The sequence below is a fragment of the Prionailurus bengalensis genome, chromosome B4, assembly GCF_016509475.1.
Source record: "Prionailurus bengalensis isolate Pbe53 chromosome B4, Fcat_Pben_1.1_paternal_pri, whole genome shotgun sequence".
Lineage (NCBI taxonomy): Eukaryota > Metazoa > Chordata > Mammalia > Carnivora > Felidae > Prionailurus > Prionailurus bengalensis.
In genome coordinates, this window is record NC_057358.1 from 86,521,164 (window position 1) to 86,544,440 (window position 23,277).

The 23,277-nt window shown below is 35.4% G+C and overlaps 1 pseudogene; it reads left to right on the forward strand.

Moving 5' to 3' along the window:
* The first annotated feature begins 20,652 nt into the window (after window positions 1–20,652).
* LOC122473649 lies at window positions 20,653–22,663 on the forward strand (annotated as a pseudogene).
* The last annotated feature ends 614 nt before the right edge of the window (window positions 22,664–23,277 follow it).

Here is a 23,277-nt window from a genome sequence, read left to right on the forward strand (position 1 = left end):
TATGCTTTCTTCAACCCCAGCTAGTATTCTTGTTATTGTGCTTCTAAATTCCCATTCAGACATCTTACTTATATCTGTGTTAAGTCCCTGGCTGTCATTTCTTCCTGTTCTTTCTTTTGAGGTGAATTCCTTCATTTTGTCATTTTGGGAGAAGAAAAAAATTAATAAAATAAAAATTAAAAAAATTAAAATAAAACAAAAAGGATTAAATTTGGAAGCTAGATCCTAGGTGTGTTTCGGTCTGTTTGTTGAAAGTAGCTTGATAGAATAGAGGGAAAAAAAGGAAATGAAAGAAAAAAATGTAAGAAAAACTTTTAAAATTTATATATATATATATATATATATATATAGAATAGAATAACATAGAAAATGAAATAGAAGTAAACATTTTAAAAAGAAAATAACAAAAAAATAAATGTTTCTCTTTCTGTGTCCAAGAAAGAGAAAGAAAAAAAGAAAATAATTTAAGCAAAAACAGAAGCAAAAAACAAAACAAACCAAACAAAAAACCCAACAATGACTAAATGAACCAGCAAACAGAATGACCCCTGAATGAAGTTACATCCATTTCCCCTTAGAACTGAAACTATGAAGCCCTCTATAGTCCATATGCTAAACAAGTGGAGTGACTTGTGCTGGTCTTCTGGGGGATGTGCTTGGAGTGCACAGTTGGGCAGGGCTTGGTGTAATGGCTCCACTCTCCACTAGGTGGCACTGCTTAGCTTACTGGGGTGGATCAGTGTGCTCATATGTGGGAGAGGTGGAAAGGGCTTTTACCCAGCTCCCCAGTGTCCTTTGCCCTCTCACCAATCAGCAATCAAGCACACCTCGTTCATCTCAGGTCTCCATCCACTCCCTTCATTTACCCTCGGTCCAAATTTTCCACCTGCTAGGTGGCACCTCTCTCCATAGTTTTGTCTCAGATGGAGTGGTGTTTCAACACCCCAGATTTCAGAGACCCTGTGGCTTGGACCTGCACCGACTCTCTGGGGGAGGATATTGTGAGCAATAACCAGGTGCCAGCTTGCCCCAGAAAGTGTTCCTGCAATCTCCCACCAGCAGAGGTTCAGAGAGTATGACAAATCACAACACACAGCCAACACCAGGTTGCACTACACTCTGGCATGTTTGTCCTAATACCCACAAACATGGCTGCTCTCCAGGTCCGCTGGGACCTTTGCCTATGGACAGGCTGTATGGCCTCTGATGAGTGTTTTCATTCTTTCTCCCTCTTTCTCTCCAGCTACTTTGGGGGGGAGTGCTTTTCTTGCACGATCCCAATGTGCGGCACTCTCCCCCATTCTCTTTCTCTGTCCTCTCTCGGTGAAAAGAACTCTCTACCCTCCACAGATTTTCTCTCATAGAGTTCACATCTCCATACCGCATACCTGTCATATTCTGTGGCTCAAGTTATGTGATTGTGGTGTTAATCTTCAGATCAATTTCCTAGGTGCTCAAAATGGTTTGGTGCTGATCTAGCTGCATTTTAGGAATGAGACAAGCTCAGGGTCTTCTTGCTGCTCTGTAATCTTAACTCTTCTCCTAGGAAATAAATTTAGAAAACATTGTTTGCCAATCTAAGTCAGGTTAATAATGGTTATTGGCAAAGAACTAAATAAAACTCCTATTTTTTATGTTTAAAAATACAACTGCTATTTTAAAATCTCTAAGTATCTGAATGATTTATTGGATTTATTGTAATCAGCTGTTTTATTTCATCAAAACCTAACATTTCAGAAAGTTTATTTTGTTTTCCAGAAGTCACATAACACTGTTTTTTTTTTGTTTTTCTTATGTTTTCCAAAACTGACCTGAAGTAGATAAATGGACGGATTATAAGACAAGTTATAATATAGCTAAATTAAAATTACCAAGTTTTCTTTCTCATGATATTGAGAAAAATATGATTCAGAAAACACAATAAATATCACCTGTTTTCTCCTAGTAAATAACTTTTATTATAAACATTAAAGACTAAAATTTAGGCTGTATCCCTATAACACAAAAATACCTTCTGCTGTCTTCAGACTAAAAATTTGGTAAAAAGCTTTTTATAAAGCTGGTTAAATTCTATAAAATGTAACACTGTTTTAATTTTTAAAAATCATTGGCATTAGATAAAATTTGCAGCCACAAATAGAGTGATTCAATCATAAACATAAGTTTCTCTTCTTTTAAATTGAATCTGAAATTAGAGTAGTTGCCACCAAACTAGCCTTTATTTAGATTAGTGTCCATAGTAATATACCCAGCATCTCTACTTAGTTCATAAAAAATTTAGTTAAAAAAATAAATTGATGTTAGAATATTTATAAAGGTAAGGTTGTTTGAATAAGGCTAGCATTTCTTCAGATGATAATTTTAAAGTCTTGACAGAGTTTCACATTTGAATTTTAAACATATAGAAATACTTAAAAGTACTAAAGAGTGAATAAAATTAAGCTGAAAAGGGAGGGGGTTTGACCTCTAAATGAAGGAAAATGCATTGGTTGAAATTAACATGCATATGTTTTCCCCTGAGGGTACTATCCTCTGTTTATAGCAGAGGGCAGGAAGCCACAGACTAATTGGTTTAAGTTATAATATGATGGATTATATAGCTATCAAAGCAACTGGAGATTGAGGTAGGAAATACTAGAAAGGGGCAAGTAAATAGAGAATGATGAATAAAATGTGAAAGAAAAGCCAAAGTGAGCAAAATGAAGAATGAAAAAGGGTATGTTCAGAGGTAGAATGAAAGAAAGATAGGAAGGTAGAATGTGGAGGGCATATATTTAAAAAGTAGTACAAGCTGGGTGCCTGGGTGGCTCATTTGGTTGAGTGTCCAACTCTTGATTTCGGCTCAAGTCGTGATCCAATGGGTCATGGGATAGAGCCCTGCAGTGGGCTCCATGCTGAACATTAAGCCTGCTTGAGATTCTTTCTCTCACTCCCTCTGCCTCTCTCCCCTTCTTACATTCTCTCTAAAATTAAATAACAATAATAATAATAACAAAAAAATAAAAATGAGTTAGAAGCAAATAAATATACACATCAAAACATGGAGTCATCTTAAAGCCAGTGTTTAGTGAATCAAATTTAGAACCCAGAGGTATTCTATAGCTTAGTAATTGCTAGATGGAAAACACACAGACAAGCAGTGTGGATGGATGGATGTATGGATGGATGGATGGATTTTAGGGATCATATATCAAATATATTATAGAAAATCCTTGTTTTAAAGAGCATGAAAAGAAGTAAAAGTTAAAACAAGCATAAAATAAAATCAGGAGGAGGGCTAACATGATTATAATCCCTATGCACTGATGCATAGGAGTAGCCCAAATCCCAGATCATGAGACTATAGTATAAAATAAATGATATTTCAAATCAAATTTAAATTATTATTTCACTGGGCAGTAACCCTATGTTTTCCCCGAACCCTTACAACAACACTGTAAGGTAATTATTGTACGTAGTCTCGCCAGGGTGTTTTTTTAGACATCCATGTGTTAGAAGGTGGAGAAGGGACAGTAAAGTATTCTCCCCCACCCCCGCCCATCCCCTGTGCCACTGAGGAGGCATTTTAAGATTAGAAAACAAAGATGTGACTCCACACAGTTTACTCAGGGTAATTTACTGATAGGATCAGGTGGACAGTGATTCAGCTGTGCATTTATTCTTCACAAATCTAGACACAGTCCACAGATTTTACAGAGCAAGGGACACATGGAGGGGTACTCTAGTGAGATCAAAGGATTCACATGCATTTCAAAGGGCTTGCATGTGACTAATTGACAGCTAACCTGTAATTAGATCTTGTGGAACCACCACCTATGCATCAGGAAGGGGAAAGACTATGTTTTCTCTCACAGATTTATGGGAGGCCAAAACATGCCTCCCCCCATCCTGGCCTTGGCAGGCATTTCTAAGGTATATGTCTTAATGTCCATGGGGACTGGAACACATAGACCCAAAAGAGGTCATCTGCTGAACATGAGTAAGATGGAGAGCCAAAGATAGAGTCATTACTGTCAGCAGCCCTACAAACGTAACCAAGATTTAACATGCCAAAACTGGTGTTTTACTTATTATTATTATATGGATAATGTGCAAATGCATGTACCATTTATGAATTTCCTAGACAAAGCTCTATTTTTTATATTTAATGATTATTATATTGTTGAATATGTTTGGATAATTTAACTTTTAAGCCAGCTAGCTCTGCCTATTTTTGTTTCCACCATAACATTTGGTAAATAAAACTTTGTAGAAGGAAAGGAAATGTTTTCTCTTTGGTGGTCAACATATTCACGATAATGTCATTTAGGAAGCAGGTTAACTTATATGAGATATGGATACTTTGAGTCCGCAGCCTAGGAGGAACTAAACTACTGGTTCATGTGATTGACACCATTAATAATTTTTATTGTGTTTCCTTATTCAGACTATCATAATGCTACTTTGTACTGCATGCTTTCTTTCCTTTACAGTGCCCAATATAGAAAAAAGTCAGGTGAGTTCAAAAGCCCAGTACTAATTAGAACAATTTCCCTATAGCATTTGTTGGCTGGAGATTCAATACTACATTTTCAAATATGTTTCCAGTCTCATGTGAAGGAGTACAATAATCTAATTTTAAATTTTACATATAAAAATATGCATCAATGCTTTTAATATAAAGTGTATTAGTTATAAAACAATCAGATATGTCTAAAGAATAAATGGTATATACTAATGATGATGGTATATACTAATGTGCATTGATGTACTTAATATAAATATACTTATTTTGGGTGGATATACACAGAAAACTGTATTATTTTTGTCTGTTTTCTCCTATATTTCAAGCACTGTCACATTACCTACTTCTATAGACTGCAAACCTCAAGACCTAAGTGTACAAAATTCTACAATAATTCCTACAATAGTAGGGATAGTAATAAATGTATACCAGTGGTATGCACGAAAAATATAATACTCAAACTGCATGTTAAAATGCTGAAGTATGTGAAAATACTTAAAAATTAAGTACGAACATGACATACATACCTATATTATTCAAATTAGCAAAACACATCAAAAAAGTTAAAGATATATAATTATAGTTCTAAGTATTTTGTTGGGTAGCCATTCACAAAGATCACATTCTTTTCGATATAGTAAAACAAGCAGCATTAGATCTATAAATATTCACAATTATTTTTAAAATACAGTTAATTTTTACAAAGTTTGTGTTTCTTCTTTATTTATGAAACCACTCCATAAATTCACTTTCCACTTGCACCTTACTTGCTACTTCACTAAGGCATATTAATATGCAACTATTGTTTTTTTGTTAAGTACCTGCCTTTTTTAAAATTAAGGCTAATTTTTAGAGCATGTTTAGGTTCTCAACAAAACTGAGAGGAAGGTACAGAGATTTCCCATATATCTCTTGTTCCCACATACGCATACCCTCCCCATATTCAACATCCCCCACGACAGTGGTACATTTTGTAAACCTACATTGACTCATCACAGTCACCCAAAGGCCAAAGCTTACATTACAGTTCACTCATGGTGGCGTATATTCTGTGGGTTTAGACAAATGAATAATGAGATATATCCATCATTATAGAATCATACAGAGTACTTCATTGCCCTAAAAATCCTCTGTGCTCTGCCTATTCATTCACCCTCCCCAAGAGCCTGCCTTTTAAAATGTTTCATTTTTTTTTCAGAGCCAGGAATGTCCTAGTAATCAACAATATAACTACTATTTATTAGCTAGTAATTTGTCTCAAACAGTATGCTCAGTAAATTCCATGCAATAACTTTTTTTTTTCACAATATCCCTGTGAGGCTGGTTGTCATTGCCATCATCGTCGTCGTCATCGTCATCGTCATCATCACCATTATCACTTACATTTATTTAATTTAAAATCAAGATAGTTAATATTCAGTGTAGTCTTGGTTTCAGGACTAGAACCTAGTGATTCATCTCTTACGTGTGACATCCAGTGTTCAGCCCCAGATATACCCTTCTTAATGCCCATCACTCATTTGAAACATTCCCCTACCCATCTCCCCTCTAGCAATGCTATTTGTTCTCTGTATTTAAGAATCTGTTATGGTTTGCTTCCTTCTCTTGTTTTGTATCTTATTTTTCCTTCCATTCCTCCATACTCATCTGTTGTGTTTCTCAAATTCCACATATGAATGAAATCATGTATCTGTCTTTCTCTGATGAAATGGAGCCATTTGAAGATTTTTTTTATAACATGCACAAAACCAAATTAGCTTAAAAGCAACTGAGCCAAGATTTGAATTAATTTTCTCAATTCCAATGTTAAGCTTTTAGCCATTACACCTACTTCCATGCCAAAGCACATTATAAACATTTATCTTGCCTAGACAGTGAGGCAAAGTCTGATGCTGTAGTAACTACTCATCCATCTCTAAGGTTAGAAGACAAAAGGGATTTATTAATTAAGAGCTTTTTACCTAGCAGGAGTACCCTATCTTCATGGAAGCCTTTGAGTTTAACTTTTGATGTAATATTCCTAACCCACTCTAGCTAATAATGCATATATTTGCCAAGTACTGTGAAGTTACATTTAAGTAAAGTACTTTCAGAAACTTTCCATCCAGTTTGTTTTATAATTTTTTAAAATATATTGAATGGACAGTGTTGGGAGAACAACCTACAGAATGGAGTTATTAGTAGCCTCTCCATCCAGTTTTTAAGAAACTGGAAAATTAAATAAACTTAATTTGAGCATAAACACATGTTCTTTTTAAAGCTATGTTACAAGAAGGTATTCATAAAACTCTCAAGCAAACTTAATTTCATATCTTGTAGATTGTGATAAAGTTTGTACATTTAGCACTGTTCTAGGAATAAATTAGAGATTCCACTTCTTTTGTAATTGCCAAAAAATTGAAGAGGAAACTGCAAAGAAACATCAATGCTGTAACAGTATAATCTTAAGGAATCAGAGTAAAAACTAAACAAAGGAAGGGCAGTAGTTGAGGAGTTTGCATAAAGTCTGTGGGGCATTTCATATTGAAATGAATTATTAAAGATATGATGGAAATAACTTTTTTTAATTATATAGAGATAGTATGTGTGTGTATGTATGTGTGTGTATGTATATATATGTATATGTGTGTGTGTGTGTATATATATATATATATATATATATATATATATATATATATATATATCTTTATCAACCAAAGGACACTTTTGAGAATGAAAGGGGGCACTATTAAGAATTACATTGGAATGACAGGCATGCAGTGAGAGTGGTCCTAGGTAACCCTGGATCTTTGATCATTCTACTTGAATGTAAACGTACCTCTCTTGTATAGTTGGAGGTCTCTATCTGGAGTCTCTTCTGTGTTCTGGTTGTGTGGAGTATTTGAAGTATACCACACCAGTGATCTTTACATTTCTGTAAATGTTTTTTTCTTTGTAATCCATGCATTGTAAGGATAAGCCTTCTAAGAATTCCCAACATAATTCCAAAATTAAGCCTCTTTGTTGTAAGTTACAGAGAAAAGCAACAATTTCATGCTCCATATAAAATCCCATGTGTTAACCCTAGGCGCAGAGGAGAACTAATTAACCACTTGGTATGTCTATTATTGGGGTAACCAAGAGAAAGCTTATATGCATTTGCACTGAATTGTCACCTAAATAATATGCACTTGAAAGATTATTTATAGCAGTGAAAAAAAATCAAGTCAGTAGTATCAAATGTTTATGATAAATTTTTAACAAGGGGCCTAGAATTTCAGAGTAAAAGTGTATCTTAAAGCCAGGCTAACAGTATTAATTTATAAGTAAGTAAACTAAAGTGTTTTTTTTTTTAAGTTTACTTTATTTAAGAGAGAGAAAGCAAGTGTGTGAGAGAGTGAGAGAAGGGCAGAGAGAGAGGGAGAGACAGAATCCCAGGCAGGATCCACAATGTCAGTGTGGAGCCTGATGCAGGGCTCAATCTCACACATCGTGAGATCATGGCCTGAATCAAAATCGAGAGATGGATGCTTGCCCAACTAGGTCACCAGGCATCCCAAACAAACTAAAGTTTTAGTCAGTTAAGCGATGTACCAAAATGAAGCAAAAAATTGGTGAAGAGCCTACTAATCTCGACATCGCACATTCAGTGCTTTTTCCACTACAGAAGATTATTCCTAATTAAGTGTATTGGCTATAGTCTTAATTTGCTTTTGTCTTATTTCATCATGAGGAAGTATTAAATATCTAAGGATCTGAATGTTCCATACTGTATATTTTGTTAGTCCCTTCCACGTCCTTTTGTAAATAAAGGGGCATTAGCTCACTATGATCCAAAACAGAATTTCCTTCCATTTTATGGTCTCTATAAGTAGAAAGGGTTAACTTTTAAAATTCTACAAGGGATCTGAATAACATTGGTCTGTTTCCAGAATTAATAATTCCACAAATTATAATCATATAATACAGAGTACAATACAGCAGAATTAAAAGTTAAAGCTCAAATGCTGTAATTTCAAGGTATTGATCAATGGTAATTTTTGGCACCTTTGGGTTGGTTCACTGGCATATGGCAAACAAGCACGGTAGGTTAAATATGAATGATTAATATTAAAGTAACTCAGTTACATAAAAAAGTAACTCAATTATTTTAATTTTCATAGATTTACTAAGCCAATATTTTCTTATTCCCCCATGGTTGGTCTATACTTCTAAGCAACCCATTCATTTGTTTGTTTTTGGAAAATGATATTGCCTCTAATTAGGGCAGAACTAGAAAAAGATTTAATTAGGACAGAGCTAGAAAAAGAACTATCTTTAAATGAACCACTTGCTGAAAAAAAAAATAGATCAAATTTCATTTTTCCAGAGGTTTGATTAACCATCAAATAATACTATTTTAATAATCTTTAATAAGACATTATAGTAAAAACAGTATATTTTGACCACTTTTCAATTCTCAAAGACAAGTATGTTGTACTTTCACCTGCCACTTTGAAACATTATAAAATAAAGTTAACAATGAATTAAAATATATTCATATTCTTCAGTTCAAATGTCATAGTCTTTTGCATGTAAAAGTCTATATTTACACTGTGTGTGTGTGTGTGTGTGTGTGTGTGTGTGTATGAATACAAAATAAAATGATCTAATATTTGAAAAGTGATTTGGGAGCATTTTAAAGATAATTTCCTTATAGCTTTAAAAATTGTCAGTTACATTGGTTTTTGATATATTTTTCATGATAGTTCAGCAGTATTGGATATTGCATATTTTATTTCTAACTATAGTGAGATAAAAACGTCAGTATTGAAATTGAATTTATGGGAATACTTGGGGCACTTGGGTGGCTCAGTCAGTTAAGCATCATACTCTTGATTTTGGCTCAGGTTATGGTCTCATGGTTCATGAGTTCAAGCCTGCATAGGGCTCTGCACTGAAGGCACAGAAACTGCTTGGGATTCTCTGTCTCCCTGCCTCTCCCTCATGCTTGTGCACACTATCTCTCTCTCAAAATAAATAAATAAACTTAAAACATTTTTTTAAATAAAAAACTTAAGGGAATACAAATATGGGTTAACAAATGAATCCATTTATTTTGAAGTTGGAAATGAAGGCAAAAATCTTTTTTTTTCACCTAACCTGGCCCTGTTTATGAAGTCCAAGGTAACTTAAACAGGTTTCATGTAAGTATGAGGGACTCACCCAACTGCTACTTTATTTCAAATCCACAGTCGTGGGCCACCTAGATGGCTCAGTTGGTTGAGCATCTAACTCTTGATTTCAGCTCAGGTCATGATCCCATGGTGGTGGGATCAGGTTCCTCCTGTGCTCGCTCACTCTCTCCTCTAAAAAAAAAAAAAAAAAAAAAAAAAAAAAAACGGGGGGTGGGGGGGTGCCTGGGGGGTTCAGTAGGTTAAGCATCTGACTACAGCTCAGGTCATGATCTTGTAGTCTGTGAGTTCAAGCCCCTCATTGGGCTCTGTGCTGACAGCTCCGAGCCTGGAGCCTGCTTCTGATTCTGTGTCTCCCTCTCTCTCTGCCCCTTCCCTGCTTGCTCTCTGTATCTCTCTCTCTCTCTCTCAAATATAATAAACATTAAAAAATAAATTTAAAAAAAAGTGTGTTTCACATCCACAGTGGAGACTTCACTGAAGATTTTAGTGCTTCTGTTCTTCCTTTTACTACCTTTTGTTGTTGTTGTTGTTGTTGTTGTTGTTGTTGTTGTTTTCCTGGAGATGTCCCTGGAGGAAAGTTATCTGCAAGAGTAGGGAATTAGACAAGCCCCTTCCAAATGGACCTCTTGGGAAACAAAGTCTTTGACCTTCAGGAATGTTCTATGATCACAAATCCACCACACTTCAAGGTAAATCTTTTTTGGCATTTGATAGATTTGTAAATTTATTGAAACAAATCACATGTTAACAAGTAATCAGACTTCATTAGGATTCTTCACTAGGATTTACAATGCTCGGAATGTGTAACCCCTTTTATAAAGATTTTGACATTTTAAACAAAGGGATAATCAGATATCTTGGCGAGAAATGTTTTCTTGTTTTATGTGTTGAATAGTTGTTACCAGTACCAATTTCCATTCTGTCATTACTTCCCTAAACCTTTACATGCAAATACATACATGCACACATACACAAATGGATAACCCGCAAACATGGTTGTGTATCATTTGACCCTTCCCTAGGTTCCTGGGAGAAAGAGTATTGACAAAGAAAAGATTTAGTTCACAGTAACTAAATTTTTTAAAAAATCTCATCATCTAAAGTTCAGCTCAAAGAAAGAATAATTACAATGATGTACTACAGGGGCCACTGTTTATATGTTGATTCCTTCTTCAGTAACTAACCAAATTCGTCCATCACCATAAATAGCACATATCCCACAAAATAAGATATTAGAAAAAATAGATTTGAATACTTATCTTTTGAAGCATATCATATTTAAATCAATATCTTCATCTTAAAGTGCTTGATTTTCCCTGATCTTCGAAACTTTCAGTTAAAGCACAGGTGTAAGTGTCCAGTCATTCCTGATTCAGTTGAAAAGGGGCATATATCCTTTCTCCACAGTGCCCATCTTATGTATGGCAGAGTTCCCAGAACACTTATATTGTGTTGGATAAATTTGGATAATTACAGCTTTATATTTAATTGTAAATGTGGACTATAACCTGAGAAAATGAAATTACATAGTAAGAGTGGGGGTTAATTTTTATCACAAAATGGCATGATTAAAGATGCAGAAGTACCCAAAAAGGACTAAATACCAAAAACAAAACAAAACAAAAACAAAACCCAACCAAACAATAAAAACCCTGCCTTATTGGGTCTTGGTAAATCACTATTTATTATGCAACCCTCTGATCATTCTAAAAAGAAAATAGCTAAAATAAGAAAATTCAAAATTCAAAAGTCTTCTATATCACTTCTATATAAATTATATATATGGTCATAGTCTTTTGTTCTAACGTCATATTTAGAGAGAGAGAGAGAGAGAGAGAGAGAGAGAGAGAGACAAAGACAGAGAGAGAGAGAGAGAGAGAGAGAGAGAGAACTGTATTTCTCCTACTGATACTTGATAAATTCTCCACACATGGGAATTTTGCCACAGAATCTTCAAGTAGGTTTCCTTGAGTCTCTATCTTAGCATCTGTTTTCCTAAGTGGCCATGGCTAGTAATTTTAATTCTATCCTGAAGAACGCAGGTACTATATTTTAATTTTGTTGCATCCATCTAAAAATTGTATCAAGTTTTATTCTAGCAAAAGTCAGATCAGCTGATGCCAGCAAACCTTGGTTTCAGGCATTGTTAGGCAGGATCAAGTCTATTCTTTACTTAAGGGCTAGAGATGCCCTACTTCTAAAACCCCCTTCTCAGGTTCCAGTAGAATGTCCTGATGTTCAATGAGGTGTCTCCACTTTGGCTATTCCCATGTCCATAATCTCCCCACAAGATGATGCCTCCAGAATAAGCATTCATCACACTGCCCTTGTTAGCTCTTCGCTGCCTGGCCTCCCAAATCTCCCTCAGTGCATGCACAGGTTAGTATCTAGGCAGAGCCTTAAAGGAGACCCTGTGCAGTGCTCTAGATCTGTTTATATGCCCAACTCCTTCACCTCTGGTGTCCTTTCTTCCAAATTCCAGCACAGTCAGCAGCCCCAGCCCCTGAGCATCTACTATTTAGACTTGACTTTTAGGCTCCAATCCCCATGTCACAATTTGGGTGGTGACCCCCCACAGAAAGCAAGGGTGTTGTCCAATGCCTGATAAACGGGTGGTTCATGTGTGCTTATAGTCTTTGCTTTTCAGATATTATGGCAGAAGGATATGTGTAATACCTGCCACTCTATCAAGTCTCCACCTGAAGTTGTCTGCCTTTGAGGCTTCTTTGCTTCCTTTTATCCTCCTCTGATTTGTGTCTTTAGCAAAAATTTGGAAACCATGCATGTGTTTGTATTATTAAAATCTGTGATTTTATAACCATGATTTCCCAAATCACTTTAAAAATTGCATTACTCCTGATAACTTCCATTTTAGATAAAATATTTAACATGATTTTACTTTTTCTTTTTCTCTTCACCAATGGAAGAGTTTGTTTTACAAGCAAAACTAATATAGCTTTTATTAATGGAATTAGTGGAATTTCCTCCAGGGATTATCTATAGCATTTGTATTGTCTCACATTTTAAGAATTTTAGATATTGTTTTATCTTCATAATCAAAATTATTCCTTCCTACCATATTTTCCCATTGGTGAATGGTCTGTCACATGAGATAAAGTATGAGAAAGCCTGGCCTAGCACAAGCATTCCTTGAACAATATCCATTGTTACTGTCATCATAATCATTGTCATCATCATTAAATGGCACCACAATCATCAGCAACATCAAACTTTCTCGAGCTGCAAATTGCCTTTTGAATTCATTTATCAATTACAAAGATGATAGATCTAACTCTTTTGGAAGAAACTTATTTTTCTCTCCCCTTGTCTTTCTCTCTGTCTCTCTGTCTCTCAGAACATTTTGACAATTAGTTGGCTATACAAATAAATAATAGTAGTAGAGGAACAGACAAGTTGTATATATATTTTTTGCAATACTGTGATTCTAAGGGCTAAAAGTTTCTGTAAGGTTATCTGATTTATGACCTACTTTAGAAAATTTAAGAAGCATCAAGTGTCACTATAAAGTCACTATCTAATTCTGTTGCAGAGATAATTCACAGCATCTATAAATCACTGTGATTAGTTTAAAATAAAAACACAGGTCTTCTATTCAAAGAGAAACACTGCCTAAAATAGGAAGCAATCTTATATACTTATAGTGACTTTGACCATAACACCAAGGACTTTGAACCTAAATTATCATTAAGAACTTTTCCTGACCCAATTCTCTCAAAAAGCGTTGCAGTTAGGAGTGTGTAAGTGATTTACAGCTGGATTCCAATCTGGTTTTATGTCAAAGACCAACCTTAATTAATGGGAATAATGAGTTTCAAGATTCCTAGAATTGGAATGCCATGTCCTACCTACCTTTCCGTAGTACTCATTCCATGTATAGGCTGGAGGAAACAAGGAATAAGTTTTAGACTTGGTATCAGTGATATGAGGAAGACTAAGACAAAAAAGTATGTTGATAACCATTTGTCTTTTCGTTGTTCTTCTATAAAGATTTTATTATATGTCAAAGATGATTTACTAAGCTCTTTTCCCATATATGTAAGTTTCCTGGAGATACAGTTGTGTATCCAACAACAAAACTGTACCACTTACATAAAATAAGTATGGAAATTCCATAAATAAAGGTTCAAAAGAAAATAGAAACGGCTTAGAAGTCCAAGTCAGGGGTGGAATATATGTGCAGACTTAAAGTTATGAATGCATTTACATTTTTAAAGAAGCTTAAATCAATTCTCTTTATACCTACCTGTCACAATTTGGGTTTAAGGTTTCTAAAATATGGTGTGAGGAGTGCTGGCCATGTATCCCTTGTAATACATGTTGTTGTTCCCATCTTAGTGATGATATAATGAATCATGTTCATAATAAATCATCAAAATAGCTTTCTCTGGTGGAGCTCAGGTTCACACTTTAGCATTTGATTCTTTAAACAGCCTATGGATTCATGGGCGGAGAAGACCCTTTTGAGGTTGGTGTTGTAGTTCTCAATATAACCTGATAATAGAATATAAACAAATATGGACACCAAAGAAAAGTAGATTTTTGAATGTGAAAACTTATCCCAAAATCTTTCCTCAAATTGGAAAAAACTAAAGCTTACATGTACAATACAAATTGTACCCTCTGCACCCTCATATATAACTTTAAAGAGATGATTGTGATTATCTTCAAGTTTGCCTCTAGCTCAAACATTCTATAATTTTATGAAAAATTTAATTATACAAAATTGAAATCCTTTTTTACTGAGATGTAAGATTTTTTTTCTTCTTTTTTTTTTAAGTTTTATTTATTTATTTTGAGAGGGTGAGAGAGAGAGAAAGAGAATGAAAGGGAGGGTGGGGGTCAGAGAGAGGGAGAGAGAGAGAGATGATCCCAAGCAGGTACCACACTGTCAGTGCAGAGCCCGATGTGGAGCTCGAACTCACGAGCTGTGAGATATGACCTGAGCCGAAATCAAGAGTTAGATGTTTAACCAACTGAGCCACCTAGGCACTCCTCTTCTTCTTTTTTAATGTTTATTTATTTTGAGAGAGAGAGAGAGAAAGAGAGAGAGAGAGAGAGAGAGAGAGAGAGAGAGAGAGAGAGAGAATCCCAAGCAGATACCACACTGTCTGCACACAGCCCCAAGTAGGCCTCAATCTCATGAACCATGAAATCATGACCTGAGCTAAAATCAAGGGTCGGAAGCTTAACCGACTGAGCCACCCAGGTGCCTCCAGACTTAAGCTTTTCTAATAAGAATTTTATCTCCTAGAATATATTAGTTGACACAGAGTTGGAATCTGTTTTCCAAAGAGTCTTAAAAATCATGATGAATACTTGTCATTCTGGGATTTTTCAGATGTAACTGCCATTTTCCAGCTATGTTATATGTAAAAATCTCTCCTAACATATCTAAGATATAATACCTTACAAATAGAAGGGACACAGGGGTGCCTGGGTGGCTCAGTCGGTTAAGCGTCTGACTTTGGCTCAGATGATCTCATGGTTCGTGAGTTTGAGCCCCACATTGAGCTCTGTGCTGACAGCTCAGATTCTGTGTCTCCCTCTCTCTCCTCCTCCCCCACTCGCACTCTGTCTCTGTCTCTCTCCCCCACCCCATCTAAATAAATAAACATTAAAAAAATTTAGAAGGGACACATAATTTGCTTGTGTAGGTACAGAGATTCTTTTCAAATGATGTATTAGTTTTGTGTTGCTGCCATAATAAATTATCACCAATTCAGGGGCTTAAAACAATGCAATTTTTTTTTTTTAATAATTGTTTAGGTCAGAAGTCAGACATGGGTTAAAAGCAAATGTGTTAGATGGCTACATTCCTTTCTGGAAGCTCTAGGGGAAGATGTGTTTCTTTGTTCATTCAAATTATTGGCAGAATTCAGTTCTTTGCTGTTACAGAACTGAAGTCCCTGTTTCCTTGTGGAAGCATCGTTCTCTGTTGTCCACCAGATGCCTTTGCTTGTGCCCTCCTTCCACCATCTTCAAGGCCAGCAAACCCTGTCCAAATTCATCTCCAGCTTTGAATCTCTACAGTTTCTTGTCTTATCATCTCTTTCTGACTCTATATGTGAAAGTTTTTCTCATTTTAAGGATTCAAGAGATTAGACTGGGCACACTTGGATAATCCAGGATATATCCCTATCTCAATATCTAAATGCTTAATCACACATCTACAGCGCCCTTTTTGGCAAGTAATATAATATATTGACAGGTTCCAGGAATAAGGGCATGGGCAGCTTTGAAAGGCCATTTTTGTACCTACTACAGGTAGTCTTTCAAAGATCTTACAGTTCTAATAACTGTGATAGTACAATATTGCTCCTTTAATAATCTCTCAACTTGCTGAGGAAACTCATTCTGTACCCCAACTTCTTGAAGCTCCTTTCAGTAATGTTCAAAGAGATGTTTTCTTCTTGCTCTAAATTCCATTTGGACTAAACTTTTAATGCCCGTTTTTCACTTATTGCATTAAACTTTGTTTTTTTTCTTACATCTCCACACAAGTATACTAACACCTATGTTTTTTTTTTCACATTTCATACAGAGTAAATATTGTAGCTATGTAGTGATTAAGTCTTTCAGCTGTGATATTTGTCTATGTTCAAATCTAGCTCGCTCAGGTGACTTAGCTTCCTTTGACCCCAGTTCATTCATCTGTCATATGAGGGTAATAATCATATTTATCTTATAAATAATGCTTTTGGTTAATAATAAATAAAATTAAGTGTAATATACAATTAGCAAGATTTGGAAGAAACTTGGGGAAATCCTTATACCTAATGAAAGCAAATTAATTGTTAATTGATTAGCATATGGAATTAACTGAAAAGTTATATAAAATGTATACATTCCATTTGATAAAATAGGTTTTTATAATTTGTGGCTTAGAGAGGTCATGCTCTTTAAATAATTACATATAAAACCAGTGAAATAGAAATAATTAAATCACAGTCCTCTTAACTTCTGTGGTGATAGAGCTTTCTATCATAAATCATCCTGCGTCTTTGATTTAAATATATATTCATGTAGTTTCAAAATGTTAATGCCTAAGGTTATGAGAAGTCTAAATTTTCAGTAGTTTTTATTTAGTTTGATTCTCCAATATTGCTCACACTGATTTTTGTTTGTATATTTTAGTTCACCTTGTTTCATAAAGAATTTAAACAGTCCACAATATACAAGAAGCATTTTAAGATAATATTGCTTACAATGGTGTTAATAATAAAGAGAAATAGGAATAAAAAATGTTTAGAACTAGTAGAAATATCAACTTATGTATAATAATCTGTTTTCCATAGTCGAAATGAGACAATAAATCCATAACCTTATGTAATTGTCCATGTACGTGAAAAATACAGTTACTACATCTTCTAGAATGTAACTCTCTAAAGGTAGGGTTGGGTGTCTGTTTTGCTCTTAGTTGAGCATCCTGCACTTCAAACAGTTCTTGACACATAATATGTGCTCAATATACGTTTGTTGAATAAATGTTTGAAAAGGTTTTTCTTCTCTGAAAAACACCTATAAGAAAGAACAAATCTTAAATTGATATGTGTGGCTTAGGCCAAATACACAGTGGAAAGTTTTCTAATACCTGAGAAAGTGTGTTACCTGTCATCTCTTGATAAATAACATCCACAAATGCTATTTATCTCAATTGAATTTCTGAGGAATTTTGTGTTGCAGTTAGCTTAAGTTTGTTTTCTTGGTCAGTTACATACAAGGCAGTTACTTTTTGGTGTCCTTCTCTCCCATTCTGGTTTTACTGAGCTTTATTCCCTGATGGCTCTGGAGTACAGGATTGCAAAAATTGACTGTTAAATTTAAGGTATCGTTTATGACATATGGTAATATTGTTATTAGCAGTAAAATTATATCCCTTAGGTTTATTAATAAACGATGTTGCCTCTTCACTTTAGGAATTTTCTAACCCGAAATAAAATGAGTTTTTATATACAGTTTAAAAAATTGTTTTAAAAGAGGACATACCCCTCTAGGCATAATATTTGAGTGAATTATGAGTTGCTATTTACTTATTTATTTATTAATGATCTTTCTCTTCAATCATGATGGTACAATTTATTTGTTCCTACAGGTGCTAAAACTCTAGACTTGCAAAAATTTGGGAATAAAAATAGTTGTGGCGAGGAAGGAAGATATGGTGAGAAACGTAGAACATGAGGCAATAATGTTTCAATCATTCTGAGCAAAGCCATTAACTTTTCTTTTTATTTTACCAGCCCAATTAAAGGAATCAAAGGGTTGGGTTGTCGTACCAGAACTCTTACAGAAAATGGACAGTATCTTCTCTGTTGCAAGTGCAGGAAGCTTGTGTGGTTCATTTTGGTTTTCTGGTCTCTATAGATAAGTTGCCTTGTAATACTAGCTCAACTAGTGCAAAGAGAAGAAAAGAATATAAAAACAGAAGCAACAGGAAACCCTCTGTCTTGCCTGTTTAGTCTCCCAGTAAAAAATCATCACATCTATTCATAAACTAACGCCATCCCTGGGCCTAAACCACTTGTAACTTCACCACTAGATGAGATTACAGTGTAGATCATACCAATTTGAATCCCACAATTTAATCGCAATCTCTCAGAAAGGCCCCTGTCTGAGGAGAAGGGCCTAAAATCTAGAAGTCTGAAGTAAGGGCATATTTGGAGTCTCCAGGTAGACCGTGGTTAAGAAACAAACAAACTTTACTATCTCTGTTTTTCTTTTCTGAAAAGCAAGAGGCCTCCAAGGAGTACAATGAGAGTAATTCTGTCTATGATAGTTTACAGTCATCCAGAAGCCTAAGGTTTTACAATAAAAGATGACTCCCTCGCCTTCATTGATGAATGGCTATAATTTTCTATCGGACACTCTGAATCGGCTACCCTGCCAGAACAGGGAAAAAAGCTCTCTAACTCTGAATTGAAGGTATAATTCTAAAATATAAGACTTTACTGTGCAACAATAACATATTTTCTAGGAACCCTTGACATACAAGGAGCTGTAGAGAAAAATAACAAGATAGGTATTTACAGAGCGCAGGCATTTAGATAAATGTATAAATCCCATTATAAAGAACAAAATGATAACGAGATAAGGAAATAAATACTCAAAACACAGTAGTAAGAAATTCAGTAAGAAATGACCTCCAAACAAAGCTGTGGTGTCCTGAGACACAATCAGTCAAAGCATCTTAAGTGTCTATTGTTTTCTCAATCTTGTAATAAAAAAATATGGTGATAGAGGGCATGCTCCGACTTCTACACAGCCCCAAATCTCACATTCTATTTTAAAGAACGTACAGCATACAGTAGGTAGATATTTGGTAAATGCCTAAGTATGAGCATGGTTATTTTACCATAGGATAAATAATACCTCTTATTTTGGTGCTAATAAATTGTCTTTTTGGTTATTGTTGTTCCTTCTCCATGTCATGGTGCCCCTGAGTGTAGTTATTTCTCCCTATTTTAAGGCATCCCAACTTAATTTATTCATTCCTTTTATTCTGAGAGGTCAGCAGCAAAGCTGTTTTTTAAAGTAACGTAGCATGAACATTAGTAACTGCATTGCATTTAAGAGATCTATATTAATTTTTTAAATTCAAAAGTTAGAAATTTGGTCTAATTAATGTCGTCATCTTGCAATTTGGATATGACTATTACATTGTAATACATCAATATTGGCAGCTACTGAATAATTTGCCCATTCAGTGAACAGAAAGAAGCAATCTTAACTCCATTTGATAATATACATATTTCCAAGACAGTTCTAATGCTGAATAAACAATAATATAACTGAGATGAGTAATCAAGAAAAATGACTGAGTTTCTGTCCATAAATTGTTTTTTTAATAGTACTTTTGTGTAGAAAGTGTCAAGGCTTCTATGTTTCTGCTCAATGAATCCTTTCAACTTGGATTCCAGTAAAAAAATATTTTTCCCAGAAAAATCGGAAGTGACAGAAACGAACTAATGCATTGAAGATACCTCTATCGTTTTCCTCCTGTGCTTGAGTTGGGAAATGGCCACTGTGTAGTTGCAGTGGAGATAAGTCCCCAGGAACCGTGCTTTCAGCGTTTCAGGAATTTGAATTCAGAGTTTAATTTCTCAGAACGTTTTCTCCAGGAAGAATTTTAACATCTCAAAGACTTCACCTGAGTGCTTAATCCTGCATAAAACCCAAGGAGAAAAGAAAGTGTCGCTCCAAATCTAGATCACATTCTTCGAGATCAAAGTCTAGATCACGTTCTAGTTCTCGATCAAGATCACATTCTAGAAAGAAGAGATACAGTTCTAGGTCTCGTTCCAGGACATACTCAAGATCTCATAGTAGATATCGTATTTATTCTAGAGATTATCGTCGAGATTACAGAAATAATAGAGGAATGAGACGGCCTTATGGGTACAGAGGAAGGGGCAGAGGGTATTATCAAGGAGGAGTTAGATACCATCGAGGTGGTTATAGACCTGTCTGGAATAGAAGACACTCTAGGAGTCCTAGATGAGGTCATTCACGTTCCAGGAGTCCAAAAAAAAGATTCGTTTCTTCTCAAAGATCCTGACGCATATCTCACCAGTCATATAGATCTTCTAGGTCTCCAAGATCATCCTCTTCTTGTTCTTCATCCCCATATAGCAAATCTCCTATCTCTAAAAGACAAGGGTCTCAGGAGAAACAAACCAAAAAAGCTGAAGGGGAGCCCTAAGATGAGAATCCTTTGAAAAGTAAATCACAGGAGGAACCGAAAAATACATTTGAACATGATCCATCTGAATCTATTGATAAGTTTCGTAAATCATCAGCCACATCTGGTGATACTTGGCTTGGCCTTTCAGCTTATGATAATAGTCCCAGATCTCCTCATAGTCCTTCAACGATCACTACACCACCTAGTCAGAGTTCATCTTGCTCTGATGCTCCCATGTTCAGTACAGTTCACTCTGCAAAAAAACAAAACAAAACAAAACAATAACAAAAAAAAACACCCCCTCTCAGCATTCACATTCCATTCAGCATAGTCCTGAAAGGTCTGGGTCTGGTTCTGTTGGAAATGGATCTAGTTGGTACAGTCCTTCTCAGAATAGTCCAATTCATCATATCCCTTCACGAAGAAGCCCTGCAAGGACAATCACACCACAGAATGCTCTAAGAGATGAAGCTAGGGGACATTCTTCATTTTATCCTGATGGTGTAGATCAGGAAACTGCAAAGACAGGAAAATTCTTAAAAAGGTTCACAGATGAGGAGTCTAGAGTATTCCTTCTTGATAGGGGTAATACCAGGGATAAAGAGGCTCCAAAGGAGAAAGGATCAGAGAAAGGGAGGGCAGAGGGAGAATGGGAAGATCAGGAAGCTCTAGATTACTTTAGTGGTAAAGAGTCTGGAAAACAAAAGTTTAATGATTCAGAAGGGGATGACATAGAGGAGACAGAGGACTATAGACAGTTGAGGACGTCAGTCCTTGCAGATCAGGGTAAAAAAATTGCTACTACATCTCACCAGAATACTGAAGAGGAAGGACCCAAGTACAAGTCCACAGTTTCACTGAAAGGCAATAGAGAAAGTGATGGATTTAGAGAAGAAAAAAAACTATAAACTTAAAGAGACTGACTACGTAGTGGAAAGGCCTAGAGCTGCAAAAGATAAGCACAAGGAAGACGACAAAAATGCTGAGAGAACAACAGTAAAAGAAAGAAACTTAGTCACTTGAGCAGGTAAAGTCTGAAAAGCTCAAAGACCTCTTTGATTACAATCCCCCTGTACACAAGAATCTGGATGCATGAGAAAAGTCTACCTTCAGAGAGGAGAGCCCACTTAGGATCAAAATGATAGCCAGTGATTCTCATTGAGCTGAAGTCAAACTCAAAATGGCACCCGTTCCACTTGATGATTCTAACAGACCTGCTTCCTTGACTAAAGACAGGCTACTTGCTATTACACTTGTGCATTCTGTCAAGAAAGAACAAGAATTCCAAACCATCTTTGACCACATTAAGTTGCCACAGGCTATCAAAAGCACTTCAGAGTCATTTATTCAACACATTGTGTCCTTGGTTCATCATGTTAAAAAGCAATACTTCAAATCAGCTGCAGTGACTCTAAACGAGAGGTTCACTTCATATCAGAAAGCCACTGAAGAATATAGTGCCAGGCAAAAGAGCCCTGAGATACACAGGAGAATTGACATCTCTCCAAGTGCCCTGAGGAAGCATACTCATTTAGCAGGAGAAGATAGAGTTTTTAAAGAAGAAAATCAAAAGGGAGATAAAAAATTAAGGTGTGATTCTACTGATCTTTGGCATGACATTGATCATTGGAGAAAAGAAAGAAATAAAGAACGGGGGATTCCAAGGACTCCAGGGAATCCAGTGGATCAAGAAAGCAGGAAAAGATTCCAAAAGATTATAAGGAATACAAATCTTACAAAGATGACAGTAAACATAAAAGTAGAAAGCAATATCATTCTCGATCCTCATCATCTTCAGCATCACCTTCTCCCAGTTTTCAAGAAGAAAAGGAGAGTAAGAAGGAAAGAGAAGAAGAGTTTAAAACTCACCACGAACTGAAAGAATACTCAGATTTTGGAGGAGTTAGCCGACCACAAGGAACCTTTCATGATGACAGAGATGATGGTGTGGATTATTGGGCCAAAAGAGGAAGAGGTCATGGTACTTTTCAACATGGCAGAGGGTGCTTTAACTTCAAAAAATCAGGTAGCAGTCCAAAGTGGACTCATGAGAAATACCAAGGGGATGGGATTGTTGAAGATGAAGAAGACACTATGGAAAATAATGAAGAAAAGAAGGACAGATACAAAGAAGAAAAGGAATAGTAAATCTGGAGTGAGATTGCAACAGAGAGAAGAACTTGCACCCACCTTTTTTTTTTACCTGATTTTTGTTTTCAAATAAGAATATAAGCATTTTACTTAAACTTTACTGTTTGCAAGGAGTCAATAGAAATTTTGTTTTAGGTCTTCAAATATCTTGAAAAGTAGTAGACTGTATGTTGAAAGTTGTACTGAAATAAAGTAGAAAATTGTTACGTACCATAAAAAAAATTATTTTTCCCCCAAACAAAAGCAGAATATTACTATACCAGTGGGTAAAACACGTGGTTCTCTAATAAAATAGATGAACAGTTGAGCTCATATACAGGATTTATGGGAGTTTATATGGGGCACATAGGGAGATCCTATGTTTATATAGAGAAACAGGCCAGTGATAGATAACCAGGGACACTCACTGCAATCAGAGGTATTTGCTTTGATTGTGTGCTTATGAGGAGTAGCTTGTGGTACAAGACAGATTATTCCCAAGATATGCTTTGATGTCCACTTACCACATCACCACATAAAGAAGGCAGGCAATTTGTTCCTAATGTAACTAATAAAAAAGGCATCACAATTTTAAGATTTTTGAATAAGCACTACTTAACAATGTAATAGTGCAGTGTACTTAAATTCACCTTTGAACAAATTTATTGAGAAAAATTAAGAATGTGAACCCTAACAAGGAGACATGAAAGTATAAATTCTTAGAATAGAAAATCTCTATCAAACATAGATAAAAATCATATTAACCATATTTAGTTTGTGTCTCTATT